We start from the raw sequence: 14091 nt of genomic DNA on the forward strand, positions 1-14091 counted from the left end.
CCCCTGATGGGCAGGCCCAGTGGACTGGGGCTCTCATCAGACACACAGTCATGGGTAGAAACCGCCAATACTCCGATCTCTAGAGTGTTTATTCATCCCATCACATCTGCAGAACACACACTTCAGTGTTCATGAAATAGCCGACACCTTATTATCAGTCTCTTCAGAGGAATAGTGGGGCAAACCATGATACTCAAGCAGTGAAAACAAGTTTCTTTCATTCTTCCTTCACTTGTCATCTGTTTCCCACATTCATCTCATTAATATTATGGCTGGTGAGGGTTTTTGAACCAGTGATATAAAATATGCAATGTGGAGAAACTGTCTTCTCCTCCTTCCACAATTAGTTTTTTAAGAAATAATCACTTACTATCATGAATAATGGGGACCAGATTTCAAAGCAAGCTGTTTTTGCTAGATGGAGATTGACTTACGGGCTCCTGCATACCTTCGGTCAGTGCTTTGCCACTGCGCTTCACCCCTTACCCCATGCACTCCTTCAAAATGCTAGACTGCAGATGCACATATAATCCAACCAGTCAAATTCAATTTGTGAAAACTGGCCATGGAAGAAGCAGTGAAATGTCCTTATGTCCTACCATCTGACCATTGCTGTTGTGAAGCCCTGAACTAAGATCGATTTTTGAGGGGAATGAAGGATAGTCATTGATGCAATCCTAATCAGGAACATTGGAGGAATTGCTAAAGGCCTGTGTGCCTCCCATGCAGCCTTTACTTCTGCGCAGCAGGAGGCCCTTGGCAGTGTCACATGTGACCTGTCTTCCACAATATCCTTTGGGAAGAAGTGATGCTAATTAAACCCAAATTTCCAGAAAGAGTATGAAGGGAGTGTTCTTTTTTCTTCAAAGTATTACAAGGTCAAGTGAATTCATGGCACACATTTGAGAAAGTTCCAGCTAAAAGTACGGCATGTAGGAGAAAAGGAAAGGATGAATCTGCTGTCTGCTGAAATTGGTCGACATTGCCAAGTCTTTATTGAACATATAGGAAAAACCTTCAAAGAGAACATTTGAGCATCAGTCTGTGTTGGGAGGGCAGAGTACAGTAAATGGGGAAGGCAAAATCAAGGAATGGGGGTTTCAAGAGTGTTCCAGAGACCTAAAATCTTTGCCAGAACTGTTCTTAAATGGAACCTACAGATGGAGTAGGAGGAAAGCACAAGCTAATGTTTGGACGAGTGAGCGCCAAAGAAATGGACATAGTGCAAAGGGAGTCAAAACTGCATCCAAAGTGAGGAGCCTGAACTTCATGGTGGAGAGCTTGCAACACTGCAGCCAGGGCGGTCTCCAGTGCAGGCATGGCAGGTGTGTACTAGTGAACATCTAGGCGGTCCATTCAGGTGCACTCACTGGAAGAAGGAGGAGCCACCTTGCAGGCAACCGGTGGTGCTGTGGTCCTTGGGCCGCCATCCAATGGTCCAGCGTCCTTTGCGCCTGCAGTGGGGTGACTCACAGTGCGAGCATGGACGGCGGTTCCCCAACAGCCGGCTTGGCTCCCATGGCAGCGTCCAGAACCGGTTCCCAGCCCAGAGGTACTGGACCCGTGTGCCTCTCCCTCCCTGGCACGTGGTGCGCCAGACTTCTATCCCAGGCGGCCGGCCTGCCGTCATGTGTCCGCGCAGGTGCCGCTGCCCCGCAGCCCGTTCTCACCTGGAGGCGGGCGGTGCCGAGACCAGGCCCCGCGCCTCCTGTGCTGGATGCAAGCGGACAGTCCCCAAGGCAGTGCGAGCGTGGAGCCTCTGGGTCAGCGTCCCTGGCAGCCCGTGGCCAGGGAGCTGAGCGGAGCCTACGAGGGGAGTGAGCAGCGGCCTCTGGTCTGCAGGGAGGTGACCGGTGCCAAGGTCCTAGGAGTTGGGATGGCCTCTCCTTGCCCCGGGAGATGTGTGCGTGCTGGAGATGTTGGCGGCCTTCACCACTTAGGCGGAAGGACAGTCCTGTCAGGAGGCGCTGGTGACTTTGCAAAAGGGATGTTGGAGCCGCTCTGGCCCTTCTGCTGTGGTCGCATCCCGATGGACGTGCAGTCACAGGTTGGCTGTGGTGGAAGAGTTGGGAAAATGGACTCGATGACCGGATGAGAACCATCTGCCCCTACAGTTGTTCTGCAATAAAGAGATTGAGATTTGGTTATTAAATTGTGTGGCGTTCATGGATCGCACACAGGAAATGGATCGCATGCTCTGGTGTGTGTTGGCGGGTTAGTGGGAGGCCCTGGTCGGTGTTTCTGGGTGCAGGAAGTTTTCCTTTCATTTTGAAGGCTTGATGATCAATGGGTGGTTATTCATGTGAGAAACTACACGCTGGGCATTTGTGGTTGGCACTTCCTTTCTGGGGTGGTGTTGATATCCATTTGGAGTTTGGGGTTTGCTGTGTTTTCGTCTGACTGATGAGAGTCTGAGATATCTTCAAGTGTAGGAGGTCGTGTCTGGATGGATATTTGAGGTCAAGGGAGAGTCATGACTTTTGTGAGACTGTAGTTTTGAGTGTATTTGGAGGGCGTAAGAAAAAACGATTATAAACTCAAGGAGTTGGGGTTAGGTGTTTGCAATTTGGTGTTTTACTATTTTACCTGTGGCCTTGTTATTTGTTTTGACCCTTGAATGCATTCTTGGAATTTTTGGTATATTATGTGTATTTATATATGGGCTATGTTTAGGAATGTGTCTGGCTATTTTTTTTTTTTTTTTTTTTTTTTTTTTGGTTTGCAACGTGATTGTTATAGTTGGGAAATGAGGAAGGGTATTTGTATATTCAGGACATGGTGGTAGGTTATGTGGGGTTTTTAAAAACTTTCATTTTTGTTACTTGTATATGTATTTGAGTACAAAAAGTCTGATCAGGGACTAATTTTGTGGAGTACTAGAATGATATATTCAAGTGTGTGGAGTTGGTAGGGTTGTGCATTTTGGAAGATGAGTTACTCATATTTGGGCATGTGTGAACTCATATGAGTAGTTTATTTGCATGTGTATGGGGACATTTGCATGTTAGTGGATAAATGTATAGAAATAAGATTTCTATGGACAGTTACCTGTATATTGAGTTTGTATTAACTGCCTCATCTCAGGTGTGTGTGTGTGTGTGTGTGTGTGTGTGTGTGTGCATCTTTGTGTTTCATGTACTAGCAATAGTTGTGAGAAGGAAGAATATTGAGATGTCAATTAGTATGTGTATTCAAAGGACATGGCGTTTCCTGTCTATTTTCTGGGGCCATATAGGTATTAAGTAAAAAGTTATTTGTATGTAACTGAAGTAAGGATGTATGTCTCTAATAGAGAGGTGACTTTGTGAATTTATAGAGGGGAGTGTGGGAATTGTGTTTATATGTGTTAGGGATACATGATACAGTTATTTTTTAGTAATTGAGTATAGGTAAAGTGTGTTGTACTAGCCCATGATAATTTGGGATGTGTCTGTGAGCTTATGTATATTTTATATAATATGCTGGAGATATTTTTTGTGTCTCGGGCATGCAAATTGGTTTGTGGGTTCGTAGAGGGGTGCCTGATTACTGTGTTTCTTCACTGGGAATGAGCTCTCTAGGAGTATTCAAAGTGTATTTCTTTGGAGAATGTGCGACATTTCTAGGTGTGTATAGGAATGTTTGGCTGATGAGGTTGGCAAGTTACTTTCTAGAGATGTAGAATTCTGTAGTTTTAGGGAATCTCTATATTCATGTTTTGGAAATATTTCTGTGTCTGTCTCTCCATTTATGTGTGGAAATTAGGTACCTATTGATTCATATATAGAGATTCATATATGCATGGTTTTTCATGTGTGTTGGTATTGAACACTGCCACGTTCAAGCAAGATAATCATTTTTGTGTTTTGTGTGCAGGCACACAAGTGATTAGGTGTATGCTCATGGATTTGTGGGTGTGTGTTTAGAATCTGTGTGCATACAAGATGCTCAGGAATTGTGATTGTTTTTATTGTAGCATGTAATTCTCAAAGATTTTGGTGACATCAGTAGAATGTGTGGTTTGGGTATATTACGTTTAGTCTCATGCATTTGAGAAGTCTAGGTTGTTGGTGGCTGAGTGTGTCTTGAACTCATGGGGCCCCGGGGATGTGTACTGTGGCAGCTGTGAGAGGTTCATTGTGTACTTGGAAGTCGATTGTATATTTGGGTGTTGTGGGACGTATGTATGTTAAGAACTGGGATTTCATGTGGGTCCCTCTCTTATAGTGCAAGAGATAACTGGTTGTATACTGTTTGGTTTTCCAGAGTCTGTTCCTATACGGTATTCATTGGGTATATATGGGCAGTGTGTATGTTGCATAGGTACGTGTCCCTCCCTTGTTGTTCATGTATGTGTAATTGTGGGAATGCACATGAACATTTAGGATGAATAGGGTATTTTTTCTGCAAAAAATCGCATAGTAACAGGCGGTGTTCCTTTGTATTTAGGGTGGAGAATATGGTTGTACACATGTTCAGAACTATGCGGTATTTTTGTCTGGAGACATTAATGTCATTTTGTTTGTGTATTTGAGGTCGCAATTCAGTTTAGTATCCTGGGGCAGGTGAATTTTGTACACATATTCTTCGTGGGCTGGAACTTACTGTGGTAGCTGATGCTGCTCATCCCTTTCTGTTTGGTTTTCAGTGGTTCCAGTCATTAGGTCGAAATTAGTCTTGAGATAGACGTACCTCATGCACTAAAAGTCAAAACTTTCTTACCTACCTCTGCATTATATCTTACTAAATGTTTACTAACACACCTCTAATGTGTGTTTGTGTTTGTGTTCTGCATGTGTGTACACCATTTTTATGACCAGGCATCTGTGTGAAGTAAACATATTCAGGCAACAATGTGTTCATATCTTAGAGATTCTACATGTATTGTGAGTGGGACATCAGGGATCCTTTTGGGAAGGCATTGACCCTGTTCATTCTGATCCACTCTATTGCTCGTAACTGGGTTAGTTCATTCTTCAGGGACAAAGAACCTGCATGTCTGTTGATTTCTGGCTCTTTCTCATGCAGGTGGATGCAGTACTGTATGCTCCTTGGGCAGGCAGGTTCCTGTTCAGCATGTGGGTGGTCCAGGCATCTCAGTCATAAGCTGATTGTGACTTTTAAATAGGTATTATGTTCATGTTCGTGTTGGGCAACAGGCATAAAATTGTCAGGTTTCTTGGACAGGAGATGAGATGGAAAAGTCCTCTTTTGTGCCAACACCATGAGAATCAGCTGGGCAGCCACAGATGCTGTTGGTTCCTCTGAGGCTAAGCTGGTGGATGAAAACACTGTGCTCCACAGCATGAGGCTAGTGAAAACCTGAAGAACCTCTATGGCACTACCATCTGTGCCCTGGGTGGTGTTTGCTGGTGGAGGTCAGGTAATCCTTCCCTGTGGAAACCTGAGACTTCAGGGACCTCCAGGGACCCCAAAGCTCAGAGATTTTGTTTTCTGTTTTGGTAGCTCTGTTTTATTGGGTCATGTTTTGAAGGAACCTTCACCATGTTCTGAAGGGCAAGGATTCTCTTTCTGGGGGAAACAAACCCCTGCTTCCTTTGTCTGATAGTTTGGCGCCACCTTCTTTGTTTTCTTTATTCCCATTGAGTGGTTGACCTATCAGTGAGCTGCATGCTAGCAGTGGAAACCAGAGGACCCCACAATAATCCCTTCCTCCTTACGAGTCACCTGAGGTTTTCTGTGCCTATCTCCTTAGGCTGATTCTCCTTCTGGTTGTGACCCAGGGATGATGAGAAGGAGTAAAAGGAGTAAATGAGGGGATCTCAGTCCCCTCTAAGGGTTGGATAATCAACTTTTGGGAAAGGCTCATGGGTTAAAAGCTTGATCTCCAGTGAATGGTGCTATTGGTAAGCAGGGGGAGTTTTTAGGAGGTGGGATATAGTAGAAGTTAATCATGTCATTGTGGGTTCTCTGGAATGGGATATTGGGACCTGGGCCTTTCCCTAGCCCTAGCCCTTTCTTTTTCCTTTTACTTCCTGGCCACCTTGAAGTGAGCAGTTTTCCTCTAGTATACTGTACTGCTCAACCAGAGAGTAGCAAGGCCAAGCAATCATGGATTGATTAATCTTTCCAAATTAATCTTTCCTTTTCTCATGGTGTTGCTCTCAGATATTTCGGTACTGTGACAGATGACTGATTAACCCAGAAAAATGGTTTCAAGAGTGCATGATTTTGTGACAATACCTGCTCATGTGATTCAGAAGGCATTGGAATTATTTTCAGAAAAAGTTTGGAAAAGCTTGGAGAAATAGACTAGAGAAAGCCAAGAGTGCTAGAAGAGAGCTCTGTTAGGGATGCTGATGTGAGGTCAGACCAGAATGCGTCGAGGAATGCAGACAGTACAGGCACTGTCCGTGCGGTTTCCAGATTGAAGCAAGTGTCTGTTTGGTAATTCCAATAGAGGCCACTCATGTTACTTCTGACAAGAATGGCCTACATTTTCTCTACATTCTACATGTGCTTAGAATGTAGAATGTACCTAAGTGGGAGGTTTATTTAAAGGTGAGAGATTATACTTTAGATATAAGACATCCCCCAAAAGCTTATGTGTAAGAAAATGCATGAAAGTTTAAAAGTGAAATGACTGGGTTATGAGAGCCTCATTAATCCACTGGTATCGATTATCTGGATGGTAACTGTAGGTAAGTTGGGTACGCCTGGAAGTACTCAGTCAAAGGGGAAATGCCTTTGGGGATCATAGTTTTTCTCTGTGAGTAGAATCCCTCTCCCTCTCCCTCTCCCCCTCTCTCATTGACATATTCTGAGCTCCTTTCCTACTCTCTACATTTTCACCATGATGCTGTGCCTCAATTTGACCTGAGAGCTCTGTAGTTCATGGGTCAGATGACTGAGACCTCTGAAACTATGAGCTAAGTAAACTTTTCCTGATCTTATTGTACTTGTTAGATTGTTTTTTTGTCACAGTAATGTAAAAGGCAACTGAAATACAGATTAATTAATCCAGTTGAAGATATTTCAAGGCAGTACATCATTTGATATGTAGCCTGGATATTTCTAGCTAACTTTAGCCTGATTTACATTGAGGCTCAGGAGCAAAAGACAGAGTAGTTGGAGGTTTTCCAGAAAAGAAAGCTTTGTAATGTTGGTGCCAAGGATGGTGTAGTTGATAAAGATGTTAGTTCCATTACAAAGAAGCTGAGTAGTTTGTACTAGTACACTAGAGAACACACTTTGAGGCACCTCAGGAATGGGAAGGACCCCACCCTTAGCAGGCTCAAACCTTGTTGGAGAGGAGAGCGTCAGGGTGCCCCGCTTGCATAGTGCAGCCTGGGAATTAATTCATGAAGATTGATTTCACTGTGTGACTAACACCATACAGGCATACAGAGGGCCTGGGCCAGGCTGTGCTGGCTGATGTTCTCATTCACAGCTGGCATTGTCTGTGTGATGCTGCTTATCAGGATTATAGAATGCAAGCATTGTGGGGTCATGAAGGTTTGCACTGGTCCTTCAGAGGACAGGGAAGTGACTGGATGACAGGGAAGTGTATGTCACGGTCAGAGTCCAAGCCATTATCCCCAGAAACAGTGATTTGTCAATGTGTGAGGGTGGAGCCAGTGTTGTAACGGAGGCCTCAGTAAGTTAGTGGTGCCAGACCTATGAAGCATCTCCGAAGGGAAGTCAAAGGCATTGTGAGCACACCCGACTCCAGGGATTGGTCCCACGGCAGACGAGGCTGAAGGGGAGAGGATGCCCAAGCCCTCAGGGATCCGTATCACACCATCATGTGCTCTAGTTCCACACCTGGATCACTGGACTGAACTTTGTTCAGTTTCCTCCTTGCTAGATTCCTGTTGTTCCATTTTGGGCTAGTTGTGTTTCCCCTTGTGCCATTGTATTTTGGAATGTTGTTGATTATTAGAGAGAATTATAGCTACTGTACCTACAAAGTTTTGATTGTGCTGCATTGATTCCCCCTGAGATAGCCAATAACTGAAGAGACAGAGAAGTGGGAGAGGAAAGGTCTTCATTTCACAACAGTCCAGCATATCAGAAGATGAATGGCTGGCACCTGGGTTCATCTCGTTTAGTGCTACTGAGTGAAAGTGCATGTGGTATGCTATGTGGGATTGTTCTCTCAGTCTTGGGCAGGTGTGTACAAAGTGGAGTTTCACTAGTCTTGAGAGATGTTCTTTTTCAGAGCTGGGGTTGTGTGGGTCTTATCTGAGCCCAGGACATCCTGGTCCTGTGAACGTGATTGTTCAAATGCTTGCATTCTGAAGGTGTGTACATCTGGTTTCTTCCTAGTCTGTCTCTGCTCTATAATTCTGTCAATACCTTTTAATTTGGGCATTTCCTGTGACCTAGAAAGGGGGACTGCCGGGTGCAAGGGTTAGTGCTTTTAACTAACTCTGAGGGTGCTCATCAAGATGGGGCTGAGGGTGTGGGGAGACAAGAAAACTATGCTCATGAATCAGAAAGAAGAAAGAATGGAATAAAAAACCTTTTCATTCAGGGTTCAGCAAATCTGTGGTCCCTCGAGTCTCAGAGGAGACTTTGGAGGACTATTGAGAAATGCAGGCACTGTTGAGATTTGTGGACTCTTGGAGATGAACTTAATGCTGTTTTATTTATTTATTTTTTTTCTGTGAGCTTTTTGGAGACCAAAGGATAGATGTTACTGTACTGACATTTGATGTCACCAAAGACTCACCTATTAAATCTCTGGTTTCCAGCTGATGGCACTATTGGGAGGTGGTGGAGCCTTTTGGAAAGTGGGGCTTATTTAAGGAAATTAGTTCATTAGGGATGTGCCCCTCAAGGGGTTTATTCTGGGGCCGCTGTGAATTTCTGGCTCTGTCTCTCTTTGCTTCCCAGCTGCCCTGAGGTGAGCAGTTTCCTCTCCTACACACTCTCTGCCAGATGTTCTGCCTTGACACAGGTCCAGAGGCAAGAGGGCCAAGTGACCATGAACTGTAATCTGAAATGATGAGCCAAAGTAGATCTCTACTCCATTGAACGTGCTGATCTCAGGTACTTGTCACAGGGTTGGAAAGTAATCAGGACAGCTCCTGTCCGAAATGCAAGATGCCCCAGCCCCTTCCACTAACCAAAGTCACCTCCTCTGTTAGAAGCAGGGAACAACTGATACTTCACTCACTCATCTGTTGGGCAGCAAACATGCCAGTAATGCCCCCAGTATAGAACAAGGGCATGTAAGGATGCCCAAGGCCTCTCGTATGAGAACACGGCAGACCACATTGAGAAATTGGAGCAGGCCTGGCAGGAGCCCAGGTGGACAAGCCTGGGCCTAGCATGGGAACAGACATTGTGCAATTGTGTGGCCCCCCATCTAGGAGATGTCTGTGCTGACAGTGGATACTCAGAAGGGCCTATTTGGGGTGGTCCTCTCCTTTAGGTATCCCCTTAGTGTTCCAAAGTAGCAACATCTCCAAAAGAGTTATCTAAGAGGGCTGTCTTCCTATTTGAAATATTTTGTCTGTTGAGCACTTGCTGAGTGACTGTCAAGTGCCTTTCGGTTCTTGGGAATGGAGCAGTATCCTCTGTGAGTATGTAAGAGGAGTTATTGATGTCTATGTATGTCTGAGATTTGTTGCTGAATTTCAGTTTCTGAGGCATTGTGTTTATGTGCATGTTTGCAACATACAGGTGATTGTATGCATTACTTTTGAGAGTAGAAATCACCATATGTTAAAAAGTATGTTTGGTTCGAATCTGATCAGGTATTGAGGGAGGGTTTGTGTGATTGCATTTTGGGTATGACTGGTGTGTTTTTTTCTGTGGTATGAGGATATGTATAATCCATTTTAAGTGTTTCTTTGGAGGTGACCAGAATTATGAAGCTTTGTAAGGAAGGTTATTGATCGTGGTTTATTTGGGCTTTGGTGTGCCTTTTTTTTTTAGATTTGAGCATGAGGAACTCTGGGTGTACAGTCAGGCATCTGGAAGATGGGAAGTTTATGCAATTGAGAATTTTCAGAGTTCCACAGTGTGCTTGCAACTGTGTACATCAGGAGGTATGGGCATTTCCTGCACATACCTTTTAATAGTAACAGAGTGGCTGCATGTACTTCTGGGTCACTGAAGGGACTCTGGGTGTAAAACTGATTTGTAGATTGAGCGGGACACGTGTGTTCTCAAGCTTGTGTGATCTCAGGCTCCGAATATATTTAGGAAATGTGGTGGCTGTGTATTCATTTTTGAGCTATCGGTGAGTGGTGTGTGTTTCCACTGAGGAAATTTAGGAGTTAGGTTTATGTGGGAATGCAAGTTAAGAGGCTTGGATACTGACAATGTATATTGGCAATTTGTGGCATGTTGGGACTTGTGGTTAGTCATTAAGAGGAGTGTTTGGAGTTTTTTTTGAATGTGTGTATTTTTTTTGGTTTGGGAAGGGAGTGAAATTAGAGTGTACAGGGGTAAAATATGTGTATTAAGGCCACACATATGTTGTGTGTGTATGTGGGAAATGCTAATGGGTAGATTTCAGTTGACATGATTGAGGTGTACATTTGGAGAGGACTGGGAGCTTTACATGTGTTTGAGAGTTGGTGTTTGCACATGAAGTGATTCCGGGGATATAGGGTCATGTTTGTGTATGTTGGTGGTTTTGCCTGTGTCCTTTAGGGTTATGGATGTCACATTTTTATAATCAGACGTATCTGGGTGCATTCATTCTTGTGGAGGTCTAAGAGCTCTTTGTGTATGTTGGGGATGAAGCAATATTATTTTTATTGAGGGTGTATTTCTGTTGAAAGAATCAAGTCTGTGTGATTTTCCAGAGGATTAAGGATTTTGTTTATGTGACATCTGATAACAAGTAGGGCTTGATATATGTGGGTTTTTTTGTGTGTGTGCATACTCAGTGTTTGGTGGTATGATGTGCACACGTCTTCAGGGAGCATAGAGTGTACAGGGATGTGTAAGCCTGCATTTGGGAATGTATAGGTAACAGCTGCATGCCTTTCACTACCTGACTGATCATGGGTATGTGTATTTGGGGGCATGAATCAAGTATATTTTTTTCAAGGGAAGGTATTGTGTACATATACAGGGATTGCAAGCATGGGGGCAATTTATGCATCTGTGTGTTTGGTGGGGTGGTACAGAGTTGTGAGTCCTGCACCTTTTTCCAAACTTGAGAGGTTTTGATGATATCTGCGGTGAAAGGGGTTGTAATGAGTGTGCATCCTCACATGTGCGTGTTCTTGTGCAAGGAGTGTGTGCACAGTCTTTGTGGCTGGTTGGCGTGTGTGCATCCAAGGCTGGAAGGGGTGGCAGGAGCACATTGGTGATGGCAAGCCTTTCCCATGTGCACTGATGTTTGTTACTGTGATCGGAAGCCCCAAAAGTGATTTCCTGTTTCTTGTCCTTATGCAATATCTGGCTATGTTAGTTGTGGTGGGGAGGGGGGAAACATGCCTCTTGTGCTCAGGTGGGGCGGGCCTCTAGGATCCTGGACTGGTGGATGGAAGCCAGTAAGGGATGACTCCTCTGGAGTGGTTTGGGGACCTTTTCCTCCAAGGTGTGAGGTGTGACCATTCCCCTTCAGAATGGTTCAAAGGGACTGACTCAGGAAGGAAATTGCTGGGAGATTTACAGATCCAGGGACAATTATTGAGAGAGTTGTTTATGTGTTTCCACCTGTTGCTTCTTCCCTTGTAGTTTTCCTTCCCATATAAAAAGGCTCAGACAATAAATAAAGGCCCCACAGGCCCTCCCATCCTGACTGTATTGGTGACCCATGTACCTGAGCTCACAGTGCGCATGCTTTGGCAACACCATGGGGTCTATAATTATTACACAGTTGCTCCTCAATCACATTAGGAGAGGAGTGAAAAATTGGAAGTACAGTGATAGTGGGTTTAAAGTTTCCTGAGGAGCTTCCCTCATTTTTATTCTTCATTTCTTGGCATGACTGAGTGAGTGATTCTTCCTTTGAACCGGAATGATCCTTTCACATTTCTTACTGATCAGTCCTACTAGTGGAGAACTTCTTTGGTTTTTATTTTTGTGGAAATCAATAAAAGGAGTTTAATTTTTATATGTGATCAAATACACACAGCAAAATTTTACCCCATTTACTATTTGGGAAGGCATGTTGGTGGTGGTCAGTACACTTATTTTGCCATTCTTCTGATACCAGCATGGAGCCACAGAACTTTTCTCTTCTTGCCAAATTGAAGCTCATTTATTAGACAATGATTGTCAATTTCCCTTATGCCCTATGAATCTATCATTTTCCTTTCTGTATTATTCCAATTCCTCTGTGTACTATGCTTCATGTTAGTAGGATCATATAGTGTGTTCTCAAGGTCCATCCTGTTCTAGTATCAACCAGTTTTTCCTTCATTTTTCAGAGCAAATAATATTCCATCATATGCTACATGTAGAGCATTCTTCCTTGGGATAAGAAAAGGCTGGAATAGTGGAATGAAATTGACCAAACTTCCCATTGTACATATATGGAGAGACCCATAGTGAATTTCATCTTTATGTATATCTGTAAAGCTCTAGTTAGGAAAACTATAAATACATGGAAGGAAGACCAGTAGAGAAGAAGAAAGGAAACCAGGCCAGGAGGAGGGGAGAGAATGGGCAAATTCTGGAGACTGAATGGGAACAAATTCTATTCCATGTTTATGTACAGTTATAAGGCATAACTAAAACATAAAAAAAAATTCTTCCTCAATGAACCCTTGAGTATAACAGATGTTCCTGGAGTGATTATATTTGTATAAATATCCGTTCAAGTCCTTTCTTGTAATGTTTTAGAGGTATATGCTGCAAAGTAGGATTGAAGGATCATGTAAATCTACTTTTGATAATTTGAGGAACCAACATACAGTTTTCCATAGAGCCTGCAGCACTTTGCATTCTAACTCACAGTGCTTAAACTTTTAAATTGGGGTACAGCTTCACTGAATTTCTTTGAGTCTCAGAAGAGACTTTGGACAACGACTTTTGAGGAATTCAGGAACTGTTGAGACTATTGGGACTCTTGGAGATGTATTGAAAGCCATGAGATGGGTAATGAGTTTATGAGGACAAGGGCAGAACCTGATGGTCTGGTTCTTTAGTGTTTCCCATAGGTTCACATATTGAACATTTGTTTCCCACCCAAAGCTCACTGGGCAGTAGTGGCACCTTTTAGGAGGTGGGGCCCACTTCGTCGAAATGAGGTCACTGGGAATGTGCCCCTGAATGGGCATTCAAACACCTGTTCCTTTCTCTCTGTGTGTCCCTTTCCTTCCCAGCCACTATCTGGTAAGCAGATTTCCTCTGCTATCCACTGTCCACCAGATGTACTGGCTGGCCACAAGTCCAAAACCAAGAGGGCCAAGTAGCCATAGACTGTGACATCTGAAACTATTTACAAATTGGGGCATATATGGCAGCAGGGAGTCCAGATGGACCAGCCCAGGCCTAGCATGGGAACATACATTGCACAACGGTGTGTCCTCCCAGCTGGGAAACATCTGCATAGGCTGAGGTGGATAGTCAAATGGGTCTATTTGTGGTGATCCTCCCCTAAAGGTACCCCCATTTGTCCCAGAGTAGTTTCACATGCATAAGAGGTATCACAGAGGGCTGTCTTCCTATTTGAAGTGTTTTCTCCATATTGAGCACTTACTGAGTGGCTATCAAGTACCTTTGAGTTTTATAGGAAGGGAGTGTGCTCACTGCTCTGCACTTCTATATTCTCTCATATTTTGAACACGAAGGTGTGTGCCTGAAATCTGCATTTTCATCCCTCGACTTCTATCTGCAGAGCCCACAAGACTAATAGCCTGTAACGAATTGCTGACTGGAGGTGTCAAACATCAGACTACATATGTGATGTAGTTAGTGTATGTGATCTTGTGCCTTAGCAACAGGACTTGGTGGTCCTTTGTGTTTTATATAAAGAATCAGGGAAAGGATATGGAGCAGGACACCATGGATCATCTTGTGTGTGCATGTTTGATTGTCATGTGTTTAATGATTGGATATGAGTGATTTCCTTAGTCTGTGTCTGATGAGTGCCTTTGTGGCAATGTGTTAGATCTCTTAGTGCTGGTTTCATTTTTTTTTTTTTTTGGCACTGTGGACCATTGTGAACCTGTGTCC

This window comes from Sciurus carolinensis, unplaced genomic scaffold (genome assembly GCF_902686445.1).
Source record: "Sciurus carolinensis unplaced genomic scaffold, mSciCar1.2, whole genome shotgun sequence".
Lineage (NCBI taxonomy): Eukaryota > Metazoa > Chordata > Mammalia > Rodentia > Sciuridae > Sciurus > Sciurus carolinensis.